We start from the raw sequence: 26,006 nt of genomic DNA, 5'->3' as shown, positions 1-26,006 counted from the left end.
TAGCTGCCAAGGACTGTTTTTTTCCATTTTTTCATATGGCTGTTCTTTGCAAGAACTGAACACTGAGTTGTTTGCAAGAAAAGGACTGATTGCTACTGAGAGAAAGAGGCTGGGTTTTTTCTCTTTTTAATTGACTTCATCAAGTACTTCTCAAAGAGGTAACCAGAGAAACAGAAAAACATGTGCTTTCCAGCTCATATTTACAATGTTTTCTCTCTGAAACTCATGCACTGCTGTAAGACCGTGTAATACAGTAGTGCCTGGGGACAGAATGGAAGTGAGTGTTGGTGTGGACCTTGATCCCCAGAGGAAAATATCCCCTTCAATATTTTTCACATTTACTTAGAAATACCTAAACCCACTGTACTCCTTTCATGCCAAGAAGGGAGCCAAGAACTCAAGGATATTTTTTTCTTCTCTCCAAATAGCATATTTCCCCACTCAAAAGAAAAAAAATCCCATCAGTCTGACAGACTTCCAGGAAACAAGGAGATTATTTTTTAGTTGCCAGGGTCCAAGCTCCATTTCTTTAGGCACTGACAAGAAAGGGGCTCTTCTACATCCCTGTTTACATAGCTAATGAATATAGGAGAATGCTTAGCAACCTTTTGTCAAGTAGAATGAGGTTCCCCTTGCTAAAAACAGATTCATCAAGATGTGGTGCAATCATTTAGCTCTATTTCAGTGTGTGTTCATAGGGGAAATTATTACTTTACTTCACATTACACAGACATGCTTTTTCCATGTTCTCTAAAGGCTTCAGGTTTTTTAATGTACATTTTTTGTAACATTATTCACCTACGTTTCCTCTTTCTTCTCAACAAGTCTTTTATCTGTTATTTCCTCATTAAAAAAGAGGTTATTATTCTAAGAATATACTAAAATATGCCGTATTCTCCCCATTCTGTTTCACCAACAAGGAGCTCTTAGAGAATGGCGAAAGTTGTTTGGCTTAAGGAAAAGGAGACAGATCAAATGCAAGAAAGAGCTAATACAGACAGAGTTTTAAGGTGCTTCATAAGAGGGAACCCAAATGCCACAACTGCCATCTCAAAACTTACCTTCCTGCAGGGCCGAGCCAGCAGCCATTGTTTCCTCTAAAGGGTGTAACACCTCAAAAGGGTGTCATCCCTTTGTAACCCAGAAGTGGTTCATATGCAAAGAACAACATCCTGACATCCAAACATGATAACCAGTTTGCACAATATTACACTTGCTCAATATGAATCCAGGCCCATCTAGGCATGAGCCAAAAGCAGAGACAAGAAGAGAGCTCAGTGGCCTCCCACACCCGACTGCAGCCAGGAGCTACGAGGGCAGGGCTGGATTTGGGACCTGCCACGGTGACTTTGGTCTTGGCAGTTGATGGGCAAAGAGGGGATCAACTGGTTATGACTTCTGCCCATGGGCAAACCAGTTCCCCCCAAGACACCTCAGCTTGTTATTTTACATCTGCCCATAGTGAAGCAACAGCTCTCTTTCTGTTGAAGTTTTAAATTAAAAGTGTTTCAAGCTGCTCAGAGAGGCACCTGGCTTCCCAGGCAAATTACTGAAATACTTTCTTCACACTAACTTTTCCCTTCACCCTGAAGCCAGCAGGTGACATCTGGAAAACATACAAACCAAAGAGAAAATTGTCATTTCAAAGGCATTAGTAACTCCACTCCATCTGTGTGGGCGCTGCAGCCCTGCTGACCTCCTGTACCACAGGACAAGGAAGCTCTGCAGGAGTGGGGCCAGCATCCTGCTCATGCATCACTTCCTCACCACAGATACCTCAGTGTGCCTTGTGTCAAAGGGAACAGGAATGTCTTGAGCCAGAAGTGAAAGAGCATCCTGTGGAGTTCAGCTAAAACAATACAGTTTAAGGTGCTGGGTGGTGTGACTCAGTTCTAGGAGAGGATGTTTGCGGTACGGAGGGAAGTCAGTGTGTTGCTTGCAGGATTCTACTCTCAATATTCTACTCTCAGTATGTTGGCACAGAGTTCTGCTGAGAGCTGGAGATAGCCACACCTCATAGCTAGCCACAAGAGAGCCTTCTCCAGCTCATGAGGATCATGGGTTTCTGTAGCAGGAGGAGCACATAGCACAGTCTTTGTCACTGACCCCAGCGCTGCTGCTGGCTCAAGGCTCTGCAGTAGTGCTGTCAGAGACACTTGGAGCATCACAGCTCTCTGCCTGCCTGCTCCACTGCATGGGCCTGACATGCAGATCGGTGTTCTCAAGTGCACAGGAGCAAAAGGAGAGGAATATAAAGACAAGAAAGAGTGAGACATGAGTAGGTAGAGGATACACAAGCTCTTCCTTCCAGGTCAGTGTGTCACACATTCACACAAGCTGTGCTTCATGAATGCTACAAATGTGCTGCATTTTGTCAGCTGTACCTGCAGTGTCCCCAGTAAGGGCCTTTCTTTTCCTCTACCAACTCTGCACATTGTTAAATCACCTTTACTCTTTTCTTGTCTTTTCTCTTCCTGAGTCCACTGGCCTGGGACTGACTAGAAGATTCCTCACTGCTCAATCACCACTTACTTCCACAGCCTCAGGCTGATTATTGCCTTCTTGTGAGCCTGTGAAATGGGGGAACACCTTTGCGCTTCAAAGACATAGTAACAGGCTTAAAAAAATTAAAAAAGATAGGTGTTGTATTTGTGGCGTTCCCAGACGAAGGAAAGAAATGATGCATCTGACTCCATGTTCTTAGAAGGCTAATTTATTATTTTAAGATACCATATTATATTAAAGACTACTAAACTAAACTATACTAAAGAATACAGAAAGGATACAGACAGAAGGCTAGAAAGATACTAATGAAAAACTCGTGACTTCTTCCAGAGCCCTGACACATCTTGGCTGTGATTGGCCATTAAGTCAAAACAATTCACATGAAACCAATGAAACAACTACCTGTTGGTTAAACAATGTCCAAACACATTCCAAAGCAGCAAAACACAGGAAAAGCAAATCAGATAATTATTGTTTCCCTTTTCTCTAAGGCTTCTCAGCTTCCCAGGAGCAAAATCCTGGGCGAGGGGATTTTTCCAGAAAATATGATGGTGACAGATCGGTACTTAGGGTGTGCAGCAATGAGTACCATAAATACACTGGAGATCTTTTATTTAGAGACAAGAGATGCTGCAGGGCTGTAGGTTTGTTTTACTACATGAAACAAATCTGGTGTATATGACTGAGAAGCACTGAATTTCTCCTCTCTGGCTTGGCCTGCCAGTGCTGGCCATGATGCCAGGAGAAGGCAGTGCCCTTCTGCACAGTCAGTTCCTGCTCTCCCAGGGCTCATAGATAAGGAAAAGCACAGCATAAACAGCATGCTCTGGGCCCCACATTCCCTATAGCATGCTGTGCAGGTGAAGCTAAGTAACCCCACAGTATATAACAGAAATGCAGCAGGCTCGCACAAGAGTTCTGTGAATTTGCCTCTGTTTGCCCAGTGGAAAGAGCCAGGTGGGGAATCCACCTGTTTAATCTGCCAGTCCAAGAAATTATCTCCCAGGGCAATGACTGCATGGCCAGAAGCAGACTGGGATACCAGATTTTGCTGCATTTTGGCCCCACTGGGGATGGGGTTTGACCTTGGGCACAATGCTGTGCTCGCATGGCTGGCCATGGCCAGAGCCAGTGCTTGTCCTCTCAGCTGAGAGCAGAAGCCACAGAGCTGGGAGCACCCAGCTGCACCCCACTGCAGGAATGTGTCCCTGGCCTGCCAGATTTTATACATGTGTTTGATAAAAGTGCCAGACTCCAAGACTGAAACAAGAACAGTGGTGATATGGGACCTGCTCGAGCCACATTACTCTCATCATTTTTGGCAGGTACTGACGTACAAAAATCCCTGTATGCCTAGGAACTAATTTTAAAGTGTAGTCTTACTGTAAATGCACTAAAAACATAACACAAAAGGGAAAATTATTTAAACTTTGCAGAGACTTGTTGGCTTTGACTTGTCTGAGCGACAAGGGAAAGTGAGGGTAAGGAACATCTAATGCTTTTATACTGTGGACTTTGAAGCATGTTAAAGTAACATCCACAGATATCTCAAAACAATGCATAATATTCTGCAGTAAAAACTTACAGTAATATTTAAATCACATTTTCTTTCAATGCTGCTGGTGCTGTAGTTGAGCTCAAAGTCAAATTAGCGACAACACATGATTTAACGAGCCACATTATGCTGGCTGTGTAACGACACACAGGAGGACTGGTGCTGGTAGTTCAGAGGCCACTACAACCATATGGAGCAATTAGATGATGCTCGAGTGTCCCACTCAGTCCTTCATGTCCAGACACAGAGCTTCCTTTTGGGCAGAGCTGTGCGAGAGAGAGTTGCTGTGGCCGATAGGAGGCACAGGTGGCTCTGTGGTGTTCAGAGATGAGGAATGGCTGTCATTTGGGAGAAAAGTGAGATCTTTGCCACGTGTATGGAGACTCTTCTCACAAAAGACATGGCATAATCAGAAATAATAAAGTTAAACTCAAAAAAAAAGTATAGCAATCTCAGTCCCTTCAGCAGGCAGGGGGGAGTTGATGAAGGAGATGTGGGTGAGAGCTCTCGCTTGTGGGAAGGAAAAGAGGGGCTGGAAGGTTGTGGGGGCACAGGGCCAGAGGCAGAAGGGTGTGCGAAGCAGGAGATATGGGCAGGTACATCAGAGTCTCAAGAAGCAGGAGGTAAACAGCAGGGGACTATTTTTCTTTGAACCATCATATCCTGAGGGTTCTCTGTAGCTTGTTTCCTCCTCCAAGCTTTCATGGAGAAAACTTTAAGTAGCAGAGAAGACAGATCAATAAAAATCCAGACAGTCCACATGAGAGACCTCCAAGGTAGACCAAAGACCTCCCAGGAAAGTGACCTCCTGAAGCTGTTGCCAAACAATACCATGTATACAATATAAACACTCTTTCCTGCATTCTGGGAAACTTTCAGAAGATAAGTACGTGAAACATGATCAGTTCTTTCCTCTGCTGATAACTCAGCAGCAACAAAAAAATGGCATGTTGATTAATTTGACTAGCTTGGTTTGCTTTATATGTGGTCTTCCAGATTGCCAGGCACACAGATGCTGAAGCAAAATCAAAATCAAAACTCAAACTCAGTAAAAATCAAACTGAAAGTATTTTACCCTATGGGATACAAGGGAGGCCACAGATTCAGATTCAAACCCCAGGTTTCCCTTCAGCCTTTGGTTCCCAAAACCCTGAGGGACTGTCTAACCTGCAGTCACATTCCCTGTGGCAAGGTTTAGCCCAGGACACGGGGAACAGGAAAGATCACAACAAGGTTCTGTGAATTCTCATCCTTTCTAGACCCCGGCTTTCTTCAGATTTACCCTAAGCCTGACCCAGTTCCGAAGATTAGCACCACAGTGCAGAATTCACCACAGAAGGCACAGCATCTGCTGTCTCTGAACATCTCCTTGGGAAAAGGTAAATTTTGCTAGAAGCTAAAGCCTGCCTACTTTTATATAGCAGCATCTCTGAGTACATTGCATCCCATCCCCTGTCACCAAGCTGCTGGCCAGGTATGAAGAATGTCATCTCTCTTTGGCTCTAACACACCTCTGTAACAATTCTAAAGAATGTGGCTGGTCATTCTGCTTATCAGAGGAAAATCATCCCTACCAATAGTGAAGCTGTCCAAACACATCTCGCCCAATTAATCTTGCAGCAGCCTACCAAAGTCAGGCTGCATTTTCTCTTTGGGTTTTTTTTCACCCAGTACTACACATGTCAGAGAAAACTTGCTTACTTGGATGTCATAACAACTTCTCAGGAAACCAGACTATAGGAAATTCAGAAAATCAAATTGAAAGTGTATTTTTCTGAGCTGCCATATAACCTGTGTCTTCCTTCTGTATCATAAAGGGATAGCATAAAATCATGCAAAGAAGTAGTTTTACTTACTTGGGCAAGCTAAGTTTAAAACCATGGTTTCTAAATGTTTCCTAAAGAGCCAAGCTGTCCAATGCTCTTCCTACATTTTCCTGGATGACATATGAGGCCAAGGACTTCTTGTTATCCAAAAAGCCAGAAACAGTATTCAGTGTTGCTCCAAATGAAATTCTTACTGCAGTATTATAAAGACATCTATGCAGCTTCTGACCAGCCAAACTCCCTTACCCTGGAGGGCAGGCTATGGCATGGCAGGAAGATACACCAATGCTTTCTATTTGCTGTCTGTGAACTCAGCCAAAAAGACTGAAGCATTACACATACTATGGCATGTCCACAAAAACCTACCATGCCAACAAGAACTAACAGCCTGGAAAGTCACTATGCATTGTAAAAATCACAGACCAGTTGCTGTGACATTCTATGAGTTTATACCCCCAGAAACAAATAAATTAAATGAGGAATTCCTTCACTTTTCACATAGCCTCCTATAAGCCTTGACAGTGAGTTATTGCTGACTAAGCCAGTAGCTGTGCTGCACACACCACATCTCCCTGACAGCCTCCATTGTAAGACCCTCTTACAGTTTTATCAGAAGTTTGCCTGTCTTTAAATACTTTGATCAACACTTTCCTGCTGTGAAGATGGCAGATCTCTTCTGAACTTTAGGCAACTAACAAGGTTAACCTGTGTAATGGATGGAAGCAGGGCTGTTTGAGAGGCTGGAACCCTCTGAAAGCCCCACTCAGAGGCTGGAACCCTCTGAAAGCCCCACTCAGGTGCAGCTGGAATGAGCACCTGGTGCTGTCCTCCCTGGCCTCTCTCTGTTTCAAGAGAAGGTGCAGCTCCTCCTGTCCCTGCAGCTGTGGTTTCTGGCTGCTGATGGCTGTGAGGAGGCTCCAGACCACAGCAGAAGGATGTAGTTTTGGAGGTCCCCCAGGATGGAAAGGAAATGGCACGGCATGCAACAATTAGGAACGAACTCTGTGGTTTTAATGCAGAAGTTGGGAAAGCATGAATAAAACAGATCACGAAAAAGATCTGAGGAATAATTGGGAATGTGGGACTGACTACCTAAATCAGGAGGCAGATTTGGGAGATGGGAGGAAGAAGTGGGAGAGGTGTATGCTCTCAATGCAGCTGTGCGGCATGTTTAGGGTCAGGTGAGAGCACATAACCTGATAGAAAAAGAAACTTAGGCTGGGAGTAGGGATGAGGGAAGACTGAGATGTGGAAGAGATAAAAGGTCTGCAGCTGGCAGCAAAGCGGGAGAGAGGAAGAAGTTCAGACTAAGAGAAACAGGAGGCTGGAGCCAGTGACAAGATCCTAAGAGAGAGATGATGCTATCAAAGCCTCAAGACTAGTTGGTTTGGCAGAGGAAACTTTAAACCTGGCTTTTCCTAAGTTCCAAATGCTTGGCTTGCAGTCTGTGCTGTGTTGTTTTAGAGCAGACTACACATGTAATGATTGTAAAAGGGCTGCCATCCATGTCTGGGTGCTGTGACTTTTGAGGTGGACAAGCCACCAGGCTAGGAGGCCATCTCAGCTAAGTACCTTTGGCAAGTACATGCCAATGAGGAATGGAGCCCTAAGGACAGGAACAAAGCTCTCCTCAACCCACCCAGACACCTGTGTGTCTTCTGTGATGCTGAAGAGCTGCTCCCCAGCCAGAGACTGTGCTACCAGAAAGCCAGCATGGAGCAGACCCCAAGGCACACCTCCCCCCCAGCCTGACCCACTGTGGCTGCTGCTGCTTTAGCAGTGTCCAACAGCTTTTTCCAGAAGAGCAATGACTTTGCAGGAGGCAGAGATGTCTCCCTGCCCACGGTGTGCCAGGCCAGCTGCTCTCCATGGGACAGAGCCAGCAGGGATCTGACTCAGGCGGGGTCGCCCATCAGGACACAGCTGGCGGCACTCAGCGGTGCTGGGTGCTGGGCACAGAGCCTCCCCCGGGCTGTGAAAGGCATGAGCTGGGCCTTCAGAGCCAAAACTCACGGGGTTTGAGGCCAAACAGATGGACTTCACTGGGAGAAGGGGGAGGCCACCTGAGGAAGGGTAACTCAAGCCAACACCAAACATGTGTAGGGCTCCTTAGCAACAAGAGATTAGCCTAAGCATGCCATTGCATTGCAGACCTCTGGAGATGCACATGCTCTCCCTTACTCACACATGCTAAAACCCTCCCTGGACTTCAGCATCCTCAGTGGCCTCCCTCCAGCAGCCTCCCTGTGCTGCTCCATCCTGCTCAGTGGAGTCTGTGAGCCAAGTCCCGGCACTTCTTGTCGCTTTCCCACACCAAGTAGTGTAATATCAAACACCAAATCTACCTCAGTCTGCCTTTTCTTTTCACCCAGGGATGTCACAGGCTCTTCCATATCTTTAATCTACGAGAGGAGGAAGAAAGTCAGTGCAAGGGTTTCTAGATGGATACCATTACCATCAGCAACACACAACTCATGTCACAGTGCTGATGGCTCGTGGACATTCAAAAATGCTTTTGCTGGTGTTGCTAATTCAGAACAGCCTTACACTGGCAGGTGATTCCATTAATGCTGCCCTTTAACTACGCCCCAGCACCACCTCTGTGAGCTCCTCCGATGCAGTCCCTTGCCTGACCACACGCAAGCTGTCCCACACTCCTGCAAGGAGTGCGTGGGTCCCCACTGCCTGTTCTGTTTGAGAGGCCCATGGCAGAGACACAATGAGAAGCAAGCCAGGGAGCCTTCTCCTGGAAAGCATAACTTGGAGCAGGGCCATGCTCAATATTTGCTTCTTTCCCATATATAAAATCCTCCCCAAGATGGGAGTGACATGTGCAGCAGAGAATTCTGCCTTCTTCTCGAATGCTTCTCCTTGGCTTGTTGCCTTTCATAGCAAAGCTGTAAGTCCTCTGGTGATTTCCTTTCATCCTGCATGCAGAGCTAATAGTCTTTCTGCTGCCTTCCCCAGCTGTGCCAGTGCCCATGGCAGTGTAATCCTGTTCCATGTGTGCAGAGGTGTATAAACAGAGCAGGGCTAGTAAAAAAACCCCTCTCCCTCCTTATGCAGATCATGTGTTCAAATCCAAAATGGTTTGGAGACATCGCTGCTCCATCTTCTGGATCCTGTCATCAGCAGCATGTGCTCTTACCAGGACGTAACCCAGCTGGTCTTTCTTCTGTAAGATGCTCCCTGCTGTCATAACGTGACTGATGAGCAGAAACAGCCAGGCAGAAAAAAGACAATGGGGAGCAAAGAAATGCAAGAGAAGGCAGCGGATGAGAGCAGTGGGGAAAATCTCTTATAACAGTGAAAAACAGGCAGAAAATGAAAAAGAAGGAAGGCAGAAGATGACCAAGTAGAGAGAAGGAAAGTAAAACTAAAGAGAACAAAGAATTTAAAGCAACAGGAAACTGAGGGAAAAAAAAAAAAGGGAAATAGTAGCTGAGGCTGTCCCCATCTTGAAGATAAACAATCTGAGAGAAAGCCTTTTGGCTAGCACACGGTAAATAGCTCAGTCAGCAGGTAGCAGTTGCTGCCCTTTCTGTGGGGCTGGGGCAGTCATTTGTCACAGGCAGGATCAAAGGCATCCAAAGAGACTTTTGAGGAGTTACCACAATAGGATCAGAGGCAAAATCTGTCCTGCAAGCTGGAAAGGGTCATTAAATCAGTTATCAGAGAGCTGATCTGTTGTAAGCTCATGCTCGGTTTGATTGGCAGCAGTGTATTTCTGTGCCCATGTCCTGCTCACTGCACCCACCTGGGGAGCACAGAGAGTTCACACAATGCACCAGCAAGAAAACTTCCTGAGAGAGTGGGCCAACCTCTGCTGCATGCACAGATCTGTGCTCTCTTCCAATGTAGCTATCCAACTAGTTATAAAGCTGGTCTCTCACAAAATAAAAGTCTATTTGAGCTCTGCAAAATATATTTTTTTCATTGCTGAGATGAAAACCTTATGATGAAAGCCCACATTTTACCAATTTAAGGAATACTAAAAGAAAGAAATGCTGATACAGTAAATGTCAAATCAGAGGAAATGAGTAAAACCCATTTTATTCTCTTTATAACCTTCTGAGGATACACATGCTACCAACCCAATTCTGACTTCATTACCTCCATGCACACATGGAAGGAGGCTGCAGGCATGAATATGGGGGCAGTAGTTGTACAAGGAGGTTGAGAGAGTTCACAGCACTGCTGCTTTTGTCCCTGTGAGTACAATTACCCTGCTGAGGCACATGGTTGCTGGCGCACACTAGGCTCGCTAGGTCAGAAAATGCTGGAGCCCTTCCATGGACTCTTTGCTTTTGAATCTCAGCTCTGTGTGTTCAGAGTAACTAATTACACCAGTTTTTGGAAGGAGATTTTACTAATCTGCAAGACCTAGGGTAAGTTTTTCAAAAAAACTCCCAAGGAATTTAAAAGCACTTCTTTTTGCCTTCTAGCAGAGCGTAGATGTCTGCATTGCTCTAAAGCACCACCACAAATCAGAAAATGCTCACCAAACTGTGCTTGTACATCCTTGGTAAACAGCCAGCAGAAAAACAGGGGAGGAGACACAAAGTGGGATCCTGGCCTCTGTGTCAGTGCAGGAGCAGAGCTAGGGACAGAAACCAGCTTCTCACTGCCTCCAGCCAGTGCCAACCATCCAATTGCTACATTCAGCAAAAATAAAAACAAATTTTCAAAACACGATTTATATTTTGGCCTGACATGAGCATTGGAAACACTCCTGTTGCAGACTCTGTAGCCGTGAAATATTTCTTCACTAACAAGCCTCCTCAGTCATAGGAAAAATTTCTTCATTGGAAGAGTTGTCAAGCACTGGAATAGGCAGCCCAGGGAGGTGGTGGATACCATCCCTGGAAGTGTTCAAAAATCATGTAGATGTGGTGCTTAGGACTTTGGTTTAGGGGTGGACCTGTCAGTGTCAGGTTAATGGCTGTACTTGATCCTAGAAGTCTTTTCCAACATTAGTGATTCTGTAATATTAATTAAAAATATTCATCCTCAAATTACAGCAGATCGGAAAAGTTAACAGCTGCTGTAAACTGATACCCCTATGCAGGAATCAGCATTGGCTTCCTCCGAAATAGCTTTCAGAGAACAATGGGAATTTACACCACATGAACCTCTGCCCCTGAGTGCCCACTCTTTACATGTCAAACCACAAAAAACATCTTTAGCATTAAAGGCTGAGCTGGAACAACAAAGTCAGACTCTTCATTAGAAAAGACAAATTATCAAGAGATTAATACAGTTACAATACAAACACTATTTCTGATCCATTAAGGCATTTTGGAGGTCTTAATTTAAAGCACTACTTGAATCTGTCCCAGAAACAAAACAACAGGGAAGCAGCAATAACACCCAAATTAGACTTTACTAAATGAAGGCTTTTGGTAAGTAGAGCAAATAGTTCAATATTTTTAAACTGTTAGTAAGGATTGGGGTTCATTGTTTTTTAGAGCAGTGATGGCATAAAGGCATTTATAGACATGAAATGGAGGAGGGAAAATTTTTAATTGCATTAGAAACAAAAACATCCTTCTACACCCACAAATATACAGGTAAAGAAAAAGTGTTGTGTCAAGAAAAAAAAAGCATATACAGTTACACTGCTGGTTAATTTTGTATGTTTATCAGATCAGCAAGTCTTTAAAATCCTTTTATAGTCTTTCAAAAAACCACCTTGCACTGAGGGGAGTTATTTCTGTTAGATGAAAGTGTGTAGATAATTTGTTGCATTGTGATTGATAGATGGAGGTGCAGTGGAGTGATGCCATTAGGCAGTACTTCTCCAGGGTTCCCCAGTCAAGGTCATAAAGAGCTCCCAATAATTCTTCATTGGCATTGGAGAAAGGAGAGTGATGACCCTCCTGACTCTTAAAGCAGAGTGTTTCTCATTTCTGCTGTTTCTCATGTCGCTGCCTTGTCAACGCAAGCCGCAAGGCTATGAGAGGGTACCAGCAGTTCAGAAACTTCTCTTCACCATGACACTTGAGCCCAGCCCTTCTTGCTCAGATCCATGGTGCATGAGATGCCTTAAAGCTGGGTATGGAGCTGCTACACTTGAACATCTCAGCTCTTCCTTGTGCCAAGTCTTTTCCCCTCCCAACACCACACACCATGCTGGAGCCAGTAGTATCCCATTCTGAGATGGTGGCCACTGGGATTCAGCTTTACAGTCACTCCTACTTGATGTGCTCTCAGTAAAAAGTGAGGGGACTGACCCTGCAGCCACACAGACCCTCTTACCCACATCATTTTCAGATCCATGCTGTGGCTTGGTTAATTAACTGTGGTTGTGCCCTTGGGCTCAGTGGAGGTTCATCTGTTGAAGCAGCAGTCTCTGGGAGGAGGGGGGCTGGTTCTCTCATTTCTGGATTTCTTCCTCTAGGTGTGCCTTGCAGGATGTCTCTTCTTCAGGTCTCTCTCTGTATCTTTGCAGCAATTTCATGTGATGGTGCTCCTTCAGTTTTACCCCTCATGGTAGCAGGTTCGTTTTAGACACAGTTGGCCAAAGCTTTAGCAATGTGTTAATAGGAATGTGAAGCTGACATTTTCTAGAAACAAACTCAGGAACCACCTCGTCTATTTTCAGCATCTAAACTGGAAAAGAATGTAATATGTAAACATGCAGTATCAACTGCCACAAGCTATTTAAAATATTTTTATCTTTAAATTTTAATATTAAAAGCTCTTGGTCATAAAATCACAGAACATGTTTATTTTCTTTTAAAACAATAGCATTTTCTGCATTCTTAGGAGATGATTTTTGTGATGACTTGCACTCAGGCCTTGAGATATTCAATCCAACATGTTATGAATGCATATTCACATAGCTCTTAATAATCAAGCTAATCAGCATGTTATTCTTTCTCCAAAGGAATAATTTCTTTCTCCTTTGTCACATCTGACTTTTAAAAACATCAGTCTCAGCACTGGGTAGACTGCATTAACAGAAAAGATGAAATCACTTCATGACAAATACTCAGTGTACTGTTATATGCTATTATTTCAAAGTCTGACTGCAAAATTCAGCTTTTACGAGCAGGATGCTGGCCAAACTGCTTAGTTACCAAATGTGTTTGCATTTGTGTTTACAAACTAAACACATCCCTCCCTTCTTTTAATTAAAAAATAAAATTGCTGTCGTTTATTAAGTTAATCCTGCACTTGCTCGCCAAAGGTTGAACAGAAATGTCTCTTCCAGTCAATCACCAAAATTAGCAGTTCTCCCCATCATCCCTTTGCCACACCCTGTATCAGTGGAGACATCTCCACCCCACTCAGAAACGAGCCATCTCCTCCAGACAAAAACATGATGTATGCTAGAGAAATCAGCTGGGCTTTGGCAACTGCATCCTTCTGGGCACTAGAAAAGCTCCCATGCTTTTGCTGTAAGGGGGGGGGGGGGGGGGGGGGGGGGGGGGCTGATAATTCTTCCTTATCTGACAGGATTATTGTGAAATTACTCTGTTTATGTTTGTAAGCAAGTCTGATATCCTGTCAGTCTGGAGGAGAAGAGACTAAGAAAAAGCAAGGATGTAGCTCTGAAGGGGATGCTGGGAACTGCCTGGGAAGAGGGATGAATTGGTCTAGCAGAAAGGACATACCAATGGGATGCAAAGGTTCAAGAGAACGTCAGCATTCATCCCTGTCTTCCCCGCCAACAAACAAACAAACCAAAACAAACAAAAAAACCCCCACAACTAAAAAAAAACCCAAAATCCCCAAACCCCTACAACTTGTTCATCATGTTGCTACAGGAGACACCAACCAAGGAGTGACAGACTGAGTGATTGGACTGGCCAACACTGTAAGATCACATTTTCCGAGGAGGTTATGTTAGAAAACAAAAGTGCACACTGGGGCCAGTCAGCTGGGATTGTCTGTTCTGACACAGCGCCTTTGGAGAAAAACCACAAGTGTCTCATGGCCATAGGACATGGCATGTGACAAGCATAAATGGGCAGAAAAAGGGCTCTTTCTGCTCCTTCCCTTCAGAGAGGCCTTTTCCAGATTTCTCCGTCCCAGAAGGAGCAGCAACACAGTATAGCTTTGGTGGAAAGCATGTAAACAAATGTATCAACTACTCATTTAGCCAAGCACTGAATTTTCCCTGGCACACATTACTACACAGTTGCAAAATTTCTTATGAGTCTGTAGGGGAGATTCCTATACTGCATGATCAGAGACAAAATTCCCACCCAGTTCAGCAGGGCTGGAGTTTTACCCAGTCTCTCATTCCTCCATGCCTTTTTCTGTCTGGAGGGGGAAGTTTACACCAATCTTTCATATCTTGGGCTGATTTCTGTATACACTCAGTTACAACAAGCCATGGCTTGGCTCTGCACCATCCTTCAGGTGCAGCTCCCCACCTTTATGCTCTTACAAAGAGCAGCAGCCAGAGCTGAAGGACAATCCTACTGCTTTCAATAAAATACTCCTGTGGCCTTTGGATTTTTCAGTTTTGTTATTCCAAGTAAGTCACTTTAATTTTGTATTACCCGACCTGTATTTCAAAGTACTTTGTCCCCTCTGGGATCTGAAGTAAATGAAAAGTTATCATAAGCTAGAGGACATATAAAAGAAAAAGTGCTTGCACTATCTGAGCAAATATGCAGAAATCAAGTCCATTGCAGGGTTCTTGCCTTACAGAAATCCCACACATGATGTGCAATAGATAACAAGATTGCCTGCCAGACATTTATTCTTCTTTCTCCTCACCATGCACAGAAAAAATCAGGGGCTAAACCACAGTGATAAGGATAAAAGTGACAACTCAAACTACTTTAGGCAAAAAACTGGCAAGAATCCCCATGATTCCCCCATCGGGGCTGTCTGGTGGAAGTCCTGTGGCACCAGATCCCTCCTCTGCTGCCCAGCACAGAGAGATGAATGAGCTAGAGAAGAGCCCTGCTGGATGCAGGTCCTACAGTGGGGCAGCCCATGGGTCTGCCAGATCTCATCCCGCTGCTGGGGTGTCAGAAAGCTGTGCCCCATTCCCACAGGTGCTGGTTTGGGTGCCACTAAGGCTGGCCAATGGGGAAAACCACCAGTAAAAGTGCTGCAGCATCCCAGAGAGAAGGAGGAGCTCCCCCTCCATCCCAAAGTGCCCTGTGCTCACAGCGCGGCACCCAGCCCCTTCCAAGTGCTGACACCAGCAAAGCCATTTGCTGCTGGGGGTCTGATCCAGGTGTCCCCACTGCTGCAGAGCATGTTCCCAATGGAGCCCCATGATCCCCCTGCCTGTGGGAGCCATCACCCTGCACCCCTGCTCAGAACCTGCCTGGCCCCCACCTGACTCCGGGCCAATCTCCTCGGGATGCCAAGGCCACCAGAGATGTGCTTGAGAGGGCTCTGCACTGGCCACCACACTGGTCACCAAAGGTGTTCACTAGATTTGACAAGGGCGTGACGTCCAGAATGAATGCATTTTTAGTATGTTTTGCCTAGGAAGAGAAAAAATACCACACTAAGAGAGAAGTTGTGTGAATATTGAACAGACACATGCAATGCTTTGCAAAGGAGGCCTGACTTTAGGATTAGATCATTTTAATAAGCCACAACAGTAGTGTCTGCCAAAATACTTGCCACGTTAAGTGTCTCTGTCAAAGGACCAAGCAGTGAAACCTGCATGCTGTATGACAACCCTAATTACCTTCTATAAAATCACATTTACCTCCATACTTCACTTATAAATGGTCATCTGACCAGTTCAATTAAGCTGCACTTAACTTAAGCTGCACTTAACCAGCTCACTTAAGCTGCACTAACTTAAATGTTTATTGCATTTGCATGTCAGTGTTACTCTAAGACACCAGCCAAAACTGGTGTGAAGAACAGTGAAAGCCTCAAACCACAAAAAAAGGGCAAAGATTTGTTTTTACAAAATGAAGTAAAATGAAAAGTATTCTAGACATAGATTTGAAAGTTTTTTGACACAGGTACAAAACCTACTCTCAGACAGGTTTTAAATAAAAAATTATACAGAAGGACTGCATATCTAACAATAAAATGCTAGCACAAAAATTAGTGTTACCATTAAAAAAGGGTAAGCACAAGCAAGCACAGTCTGTAGGGCATGGGAAAGATGAATTAGTCAGTAGAAACTCTTATGGTTAAAAGTTCACAAGTATAGAAATTAAAAAAGCAAGTAGTTGTAAAGAAATGAAATATTTTTTCTACCATGTATAGAAGGTATAAGGACTAAGAAGTGTGGCTGATGTGCAAAATGAAGAAGGTTGAAATGAGGGATAATCTAGACACGTCCTACAACCTGAGTTTTTAATGAGGATGCTGATCTTGAACATGGGAACTAAGAGGTAACAGTTAACACCAGTTGGAAAGAGCAGGTTCCCAAAATGTAAGTGTGTAATGCAGGATGTAAGTAAATTTGAAAGAAGATGATGCATGAAATGTCAATGGCACACACATTCCTTCCCCCATAACCCTGGAGAACCTACAACTGGAAAAGGGTGAAGCCACAGGAACAAAGGGCACTGTGACAAGCAGAAAAGGCAATGAAACCCAAAGTGCATTTAGTAGGGCTAACATTTTGAGGTACAGGACAACTGCTTTCTGGAAGAAGAAAATTCAAAAGACCTGTTCTTTTTGACCTCGAGTAAAACATTTCCCACTGCATTTCTTGTGGGGATAGCTGCAAGTGACAGCAGCTTTAGCAGACTAAAAGCAGAGAACAGACTGTGTTGGAAAGGATTGGCGAAGTTCATCCAGTGGAAAGTACTGGATCTCACAGCAGCACTTTCAGAAATGACCTGAATGACCTCTTACAGTTTTTCATGTGTTAATGAGATTTTTGCTAACGCAACATAGAAAGGAACTGCCAAGAGGCAAGGACTGCAATGTCATTTGGGAAAAAAGTGACCTTGAAGTCTGGAACAGTAAAAATTAAATTAAAAGTCCAAAGTCATATACTTAGTGTCTAGCAGGAAGGATCTCTCCTATATCCCAGGAGTTTGTTTGTGTGAGATGATGGAGGAGACAGACTGAAGAGTATTATTTAGGGTGATGTCAAGCCAAAAATGTGGTGCATCCATAAGAACAGCAGATGTGATCACAAGATGAAACAGATATTTCGAATACAAGGACTCATGAGTCAGTGGGATTACACGAAGTTCCTGTGACACCTAATTTGTACTGCTGTGCACAATTTTTTTTGTAAGGAGTTAATTATATTGGAGTAGTGCTAAGCAAGGTTACAGGGAGGATCAAGTGACCAGAGAAGCTATTCTATACAAGAAGAACAGAAAAATAAGGCTGAATGTATGCAATCACTTTCTAAAGCTGTATCAGTTAAAACACACCTGGGATGGAATATACCTTTTTTAAAAGAAAGGTAAACTGCACAAAACCCCAAGTCAATAAAAGTGGTCATTAAGTGACAGGATTTCCTGCAGACAGCTCTGAAAAAAGGTTTGGGACAGGTATGTAGGCTTAAAGCAAAGCCTGATCCACTGATTCTACTAGTTGCTTTCAATAGGCATGGAGAGGAGAGGAGAGGAGAGGAGAGGAGAGGAGAGGAGAGGAGAGGAGAGGAGAGGAGAGGAGAGGAGAGGAGAGGAGAGGAGAGGAGAGGAGAGGAGAGGAGAGGAGAGGAGAGGAGAGGAGAGGAGATTAAGATGCAGTAGGAAAAAAGTTACCTCTGAACTGCAGCTCTTACTTCACTGTAGAGGTCATTGGGTTCCAACCCCACCCAAGGCAGCTGTGCTCGAGCTTTTCAAACCAAGCCCAAAGCTTGTGACTGTTTTTGGCTAAAGGAGAGAACAGAAGACTGCTTGAAAGGAATTCTTGGAAGGAACAGGGAGGGTGGAAGAAAGCTGCACATGATGTGCTGGTCAGGGAGGATGCAAAGGGGCATCCACCAGAGATGGAATAATGGAGATCCAGCAATGGCTGTAAATACCTGAAAATCAAAAGGATAAATTGAGGGTAGCCAATATGCAGAAAATGGGCATGCAACAAGTGTGCCTGTCAGAAATAGCACAGGCAGCCCTGAATACCTCTTCAAAGGCTTTTTTTTTTTTTAATAGAAATGAAATTTATGACTCATCTGGGATTTATTTCAATGTTATTTTGTTTTGTAAGGAAATGCTCTACATTTCATCTAATCATTTGCAAATGGATGGAAAGGTAGGATGTGTTTAGGAATCCCCAATACATGTTTTACAAACAATCCTGCAACTCACCTCCGTCATTCCTCTGCTCCGGGTGAGTCACCAGCGGACATGAAAGACAAGGAAGGAAGCACTGGAGTTAATGAAAAACAGCCTGCTTGCAGACTTAATTCTTACGTTAACAATCAAAGAAAACAGAAGATACAGTATTCCTTCCAAAGCAAAACCACTCCATTTGTTCAGAGCAAGCCAAAACCAAACAGGAATAATCTATTCCCCACAATGTTGCAGAGGAAGAAAAACATAGAATGAATATGGTATGCATAGGAAAAGTCCTGAAATTTCTGTAGCACTGTCAATGGTAGCAGGAGCTGGTATGCGTGAATAAGGAAAGCAACTCCCAGCCATGGTTAGTCTTTGAGTGGGTCTCCATGTGCACAAGCCATGGTCACTGGGTGGCCTTGCAGATTTTCTCAACATCCAGCAATGATGGTGAGTGGATGTTCATTGGATACTGCTATCAGCATCCCCATTTGAGCTGCCCTTTTAATTTATTAGGGTCCTTCATTTCAGAGATGTGTTTTTTCTAGTTTGCCCACATCTTCTCACCCAGGAATGGTGGGCATACCGGGAAACAGAAACTGGAAAAAGGAGATCCTGCAGAGGAAAAGGCAATGAAGCCTGACCACCCAACAAGAACTACTGCATCCTGTGGCCCTTATTCTCATTACTGTATGTAAATCAGTACTTGTATCCTTTCCTCTGTACTTCTCCTCAGAAGCCTTAGTCAGGGGATCCCAGATGATTTCAGCAGCATAAAGAATTGCCCTTTCCAAGCAGACCTGCCCTGGGAATGTATGCCAGTGTAAGGATGTCAGGTGCTGCTGATGCAAGTACAGCACCACCCGTTGTTGGGACAGCTGGACCCTGCTCCCCAGGTGGAGCATTGGGCTGCCTTGGTGGCACTCTGTTGGCATGGTCAGCACTGCCTGCCTAAAACTACTGCTGCACGGTGTGCTCCTTCCTCAGAATTCCCAAAAGTGGCTGAGCTGGCAGAGCTCTTCTGTGCAGAAACCTGAGCTTAACATCTCATCCTGTTACATTCCCTACAACAGTCAGAACAGGATTTCATACAGCAGGAATAGGTCCAATACCCTGGGGCATCTCCTTCAAAATAAATCTACAGACCCTGTCTGTAAACAATATCTTGTGTGTCTATAGCAAGACAAAGAACTCCATCAATCAATCAATCAATCAATGTACCTATCTCAATCAGCATCTCCCATCCTTTATCAGCTGCTCAAATGATCAAATATTCACCTGCAGTCAGGTCATTAAAGGGCAGTCTCTACATCAAGCCTACATTGGACTCACACCTCTGGATCCACCACCGCTGTTGTGCTTCTATCACATCTGGCCAAGTGTGACTCTTTATTACACACATTCTGTCAGAAAGCATTGCTGCTAACTAGAAAGGAGGCTCCTGCAGATGAAAGACAGGAATTCAGCCACTAAAGGAATCATGCCTAGAGGAATTTCCCCAGAAAGTCTATTTCTTAGCCCACATGTCATATTATTTGAAAACTTGAAATTTATATAATTTTCTGGAATGGATAAAAAGTCCTTTCCTAAATGGCAAGTTACTTCAGAGCCAAACTTTCTGTAGTGCAAGTTAACTTCTCCTCCTAAAGTCCTGAACCATAAGCCTTTGCACCCAGTATCTATTTCACTGACTGGCATGCTCAAAGGTCTTTTTTGTCTGTTAGAAAGACCTTCAGCTTGTTGAAATTATACTGCATCATAGCTGCCAGTAAATTCCTCGTGCCTTCCCTCAGCATTCAGTCAAATAAGCAAATGTGTGCATAAAAACCTTTTCCTTCTTAACAAGAAATCTTATAAACAATAGAAAAACAAATTACATCTTTACAAGTACCAGATAAATAAAACTAAGTCTTAAAAAACTGTACTTCTGTAGGAAATATTATGAGCTGTTTACCCTGAAAAACAATTGAGAGCATTGACTTGTAGGTGTTTCACTAGGCTAACAGTATGGAAAAAAGTTGCAGCAGTGGAAGCTGCAATGTGCATCAGGCTTGTTTAAGCACAACCCACCCTAGAGATGAACACAGAAATCCAGGCAATGAACATCTCTGCCCATTCAGCTGCATGTCTGTCCATAGGACAGAGCAGCTTCTCTCCTGTGAACAAAGCTTTTAAGTGAGATGAAACCACTAAGCCTTTAGACAGTGAATAGTTCTCTTTTCTGTCACTCGTAACTGTGACCAAGCATCCACACCATGGTAGGTGATGCTATTTGGACCTGGTGATTTTCCAATCTCTAAGTCCCTTTTCTGAGGGAATATAAGGCTTAGAAACAATATGGGCAAACCTTCCTCTACAGGGATGGCTGCAACACTGGTGGGATGAAAAATGTTTTGTCCTGATCTTCCTCTCTCACACCAACTTCCGCTCCAATATGCTCCTGGGATGCATCCTGGCATCCTGGGATGAAGAAGTGGTGCTAGCCACTGATGTGGGAATGGGAGCAAGGCCACCCCTGCAGAGGTCTGTACAGGTGGCACCATCACAGTAGCAGGGAGGGTACCAGGAGAGGATACATTTATGATGACTGGGGTTCACCAAGTCATTTCCATAATATGAAACACCTCTAGAAGAAACACCTGAGCAGGTGCTATGAGACATGGTACAGTTCACCACCTGACATCCCTCCATTAAGAACCCAGCAGCTCTGTGATGCTGATAGAGAAGTGCTGACCTACATCTGCTGAAAGGCTGGCACTTTTGTTTTGTCTCTGAAGCAGCTCCTATTCAGAGTGATCAAAAACATTCATAGACAAATCCTGTGTGTCTTTTTTCAGGGTCATGTTGATATTTTTGATATGTCACAGTGATATATCAATATCTGACTGGAGGTTTCTTATCTAGTCCTATTGATATTATAAATGTTCTGCAAGAGGACAAAGTTCATCACTTTTGCCTCAGAAACATAAAAGCAGACATAAATACATAGCAGAGAAGGGATCCACCCTGAAGTCTGTTTCCTTTATAAGAGCTAAAAATATTTGAGTAGGTCTTGATGCAGTCCCACAGAGTTAAGTCATTATATGCTATTGACTTTGATGTAATACATTTACTATTATCTACTGACATGTTTTATGATAGTTTCATACCATGATTGACATAAACTACTACAAAACCTCATATCTGAACTCAGATCAAAAGAGATTATGCACTAGCTCAGACAGATGCTTTTTTATTCAGTTCTCTCAGAAATGCCTGGAATTTCTATGGCAAGCCTTCTTGGGACTTTCTGCAGATAGCTGGTCATGCACTGAGCAGTCTGCAGATTTACAAAGGTTGCTGCAGAACTTGTGAGAGCTGGAAGGAAACTCATTTTCCATAGCCCAGGCCACATTTTTCTCCTGGAGAGTCCTGCATTCCATGGGTTTCACTGTCTGAGTTTAATATATATGACATTCAAGTTTCTAAATGTTCTCTCTGTGAGATTTCTTTTTTCTTTTTTTTTTTCTTTGCTACCACAAATACTTTAAAGCAGGCATCATGATAGGAAAAACACTGGAAGAGAAGTGTTAGATGATAGAAGGGTGAAGTAACAGTATCATAATTTCCCAAATGCTGATGCACTCAGAGAAGTCTGCACAAGATGGCCATTCGTTTAGAAAGGAGAGTTAATAGGAGCTAACTGGCAAATATTTTTTTTTTTTTTGCTGGAGCCTGAAAGTCCCAACCCCTAGTGACCACCAGCTACCCCTGGTTTCAAGGCTTTTCAAGGTGTGGAACTCCTGACACAAGAAACACCCTCTGTCAGGAGAGCAGACAGGGAATTCCAGAGTATATTGACAATCTTTACATTTTCTGACAATACCAACAGTCACAGGAGGAGTTTTCTGTGAGCACCAGCAGCAAGTGCTCTATGTCATAAGCCTGCAAAACAGCGTTATTTAGATCAGAATTGGATCTTGACACACATTCCCCCCTATGTGCCAGTTGAGCTGAGGCTGAGCACTGGGACTCTGCAGTGTCTTGCTCGACTTGTGCTCCACAATCTCTATGGTTGCTTGTAAAAACCTATTACTACCTGCTCATCAGTGGTTACTGCATGTGTTGGTGAGATCTGGCAGCAAGAAAATGCTAAATGCATAATGACAATGCAAGACAGAGTCTTGTTTTCTGTGCAATGTATGCCACTAAGTTGATGGCACCCTTGGGGACAGAGGCCTTGCTATGGCAATTCTGTGTGGAAAGCTTTGTGGCCTTGCTGTGAGGTCCAGGAGAAGCAGAAGAGCTTTTCTTCTCCCTCCTCCTCCTCCTCCTCCACACCTTGGTCTCCTTGGCCCCCTCAGCCAGCTGAAGGCAAACTCAGAATCCTCAGAAGATCTTAGTGCTACTCACTGTTTTCACAAGCACCCTTAAGTCACTGGCCACGTCAGCAAAGCTGGAAGGCGAAGCCCAGCTGTAGGAAGGGTGACTAGAACTTGGCAAGTACTCAGTGACAGCTATCTCAGCAAACACTCAAAGCCTGACCCCCTTCCCAAGCACTGCCAGCTTCCATGTGGAGGAGTGGCCATTCCAGGCTGTCCTGTGCCCAGCCCTGCCAGCATGGAGGGGAAAGCTGTGAGCTGGGGGAATGAGGTGTCCCAGGGCTTGGATTTGGTTGTGATCCATCCCCCCCTTGGATGCAGGCAAGGGCACTGAAATAGGCAGAAGAGCAGTTCTGCCTAAAACACATTTCTTTACAGACAGCAGTGACATGAGAACAATCCAGAAACATGATGTCATCCTTTTAATCATCCATAAATCTCCTGCCTTCTGTACTCCTAGCCAACCCTATGACATGGATCAAAGTTTTTTAGAGAAGGAATAGGAGCCCACTTGTTATTTTTCATTAAACACCCTGTGGACCTGCTACAAAGAGATATCAAACACTGTTTATCCAAATCTATAAATCCCGTAGGACTTAACATAGGGATTAGTTTCAGTGCAACTCCATTACATATGCTGTAAGAGAAATAATGTTACCCTGAAGGGATGGCACTTGCAAGTTTTGAGAAACCAGTCCCATAGAATATCTCCTTTGCTTCATATAAATACCCTCACTAAAGTCTTGAGCCTTTAGCTCTGCTGAAACCATCAGACAGACAAGTGTCCCTTTTATCCAGATAAACATAATGGGGGAGGAGATGTCACCCTGAATTTTAGGACTGGTTTCATGTAAATGCAGCATTGTAGAACAGATTGAAATACAATTCAGAAGACATGTAGGAGGACAAAGATAAGATATGTCCCCCCAATAATTACCTTTTTATAGAAATATATTTTTAATCTAAGATACTGCTGTCAGTATCTAAGTATTTATATCCCATAGGACATAGCAAAAATCCATGTTTAGCCAAGGTCAAAGAGCAATTGACCACTACATGAAAAAGGAACACTCAAGAACATGTTCATCTCTGTTGCAATATATTGCCTCAATTTGACTGGCAAGTTAAAAGAAACTTTTAACTTGCAATGTGAGTGCAAAAATGTTGATGAGCTGAGAACCCTCAAACACTCCAAAGCAAATGTGACAATCCTAACACAATGCATCCAGCCCAAAGGGACTGTCCTAGGGAAAGGACTTACCTGAGGCAGAGCCTGATCCTATAGTCTCCAGCAATCCCTAAATTATCTTTGTATAGAAAAACTAGAGTGGGGATCCAATGTTAGTGCCCTGATCCCACCTCTCTTCCTGTGGTACCTTCTATTTGTGACTTTTGCACATTCATGAAGAGTTTGCTAAAAGCAGTTTGCAGGGCAGTTGTAGCTGTGGGTGTGATGTGAGGTTGATGTCTGTCAAGCGTGGGGCAGGAGGAACAAGTGTTCTGCTGCCCTTTCCAGACTGAAGCCTGATCCCTACTGCTGCTCTTGTGGACTGGGCTCACCCCACCACATTTACACCTGCACTCACCAAATAAAGAGTAAATTCAGGTTTACAGTTCTTCTTCACAATATGTGTGAACTCAGCCACACTGAAAGATGCCAAAGGACCTGAGCCTCAAGGTGCTCTTGTATGTAGCAGAAATCCTTGAAGAACTGCTCATACTTATAAAACTAATACCCTTAAGGGACTGCCAAAATTATGGTTACCACCAACATAAATGGCAGATGCATAAGAGAAATGTGACTTTGCAGCAGGACTGGCTGCCAGAACTAACTCCTGGAAGCATTTTCTGACTCACTGGGTAGCCTCACCCTTGCCTGTCACTCTTGCCAGGCACAGCATATGACCAGCTTTCCATCCTGCAAAATCAGCAGAGTGACAGGAGCACAGATGAGGCAAACATTGGAAAGAACAGGTGTATGGTTTGACTCTTGCTGGGTTACACACATCCATCCTCAGCTGGGCTCTCATATACAAAAACATGCTTGCCTTTGGGCCAGCAGATCTGTATCTTGGTATGGACTGCCATCAGTATGTGAGGGGTATTAGCAACACCACATTCCCTTCCTCACTTCAGTTCAGCTTGCTGGTCTTCCCTTCATGCAGGGACAGATACTTTGATTCCTGACGTGTTTAGTATCAGGAGGAAAATCTATAGTGTTTATCCAGTCTTTGCAGGAAAGGCATTTAGGTATTTTTTTCTTAAAGCTGTGCAGAATATTTTTCATTAAAACAAAGGCAAAGATCATCCTCCAGTTCCTCACATGATCTCACAGCAGTTCTGCCCATCGAACATTTAAACCAGGCTTTTCTTTGAAAAACAACATACCATGGACAACTCAGTCCTCAACAGGATGTGTGTATCAATCTTTCTTTTCCCGCAGAAAGGATGGAACAGGAGTACCTGTGTTGTTGCATGAAAAGGAAAATTCCATCTCCCTGCTTCAGGGAAAACACCTAAGACCTAACCTGAGCATTCTGTGACCCACCAGCATCCCCATGCCTGATGTATCCTGCCAGCACACAGTCCTTACCAATATGTGTAAAGTAATTTTAAGGGGAGATTGCTTTGTGGAGGAAGAGCTGCAACACTGTGCCACCATGGACAGCCAATGAATCTGGTCAGAGCTCAGCGAGCATGATGCAAAGGCGCTGTCTTGTGAGGATGTGGAGTCCTTGTGTCCTGCAGGTACAGTACAGGTTATGCTGGATTAAATGCAGCACAGATGCAAGAGAAGGGCACAAGCATGTGTTGGATGCAGGTGCTGACACTGTTGAGTTTGGTTACAGCACACTGTCCCACTACACCTCACCTCTCATCTCACCTAGCATCAGTGGCTATCCAGAGCCATGTTCTCAGTAAGTAAATGGTATCTAAAATCTGCATCACAGAAACTGTAACTACTTAGGCTGTTACTTGTTAGTATTTCTTAAACAGTGCATCTGACTATTCTCACAGCTTGTGAGGCTGGAGCTGTTCTGTTTTTCACTTAGGCTGTTTACAGGAACATCAAACATGCTTTTTGAGAATATAGATTATTCGTATTTATTTATATAGAGGAAGTGCCTAGAAATTCCAGGCATGGACCAATGCACAGCTTGGTAGGGTTTTATTCAAACATAGAACAAAATTATTCTGAACCCCACTTCAAGTCTGTGACCAAAACAAAAGAGAAAAACAGAGCTGGCACACATGGACCATAAGGAAGCAACATCTGTGTATGACAAGTGTTTACTATACAACTTGCTGGGTTTGACTGATCAAAGACTGTGAATGTAACCTTGAATGAAACATCAGAATTAAACAGAAGAATGGTTGTGCTGGGTCAATATAGGCTGCTGAGTTCCCTCCTCACCATTGTGCATGAGCTCCTTGCTTTTCCAACTCCAGGGCTGATACCTTTGCTGGACTTCTCTGTGCCAATGGCTGTTCATGCAAGAATGAAGCACATTCCCATCTATCTTCTTTGCCTGGAACTCCACATTCAGAAGAAGTGCATTGGGACTTAGACACC

Source organism: Motacilla alba, chromosome 3, assembly GCF_015832195.1.
Source record: "Motacilla alba alba isolate MOTALB_02 chromosome 3, Motacilla_alba_V1.0_pri, whole genome shotgun sequence".
Taxonomy (NCBI): Eukaryota; Metazoa; Chordata; class Aves; order Passeriformes; family Motacillidae; genus Motacilla; species Motacilla alba.
This window is presented reverse-complemented; position numbering follows the sequence as displayed.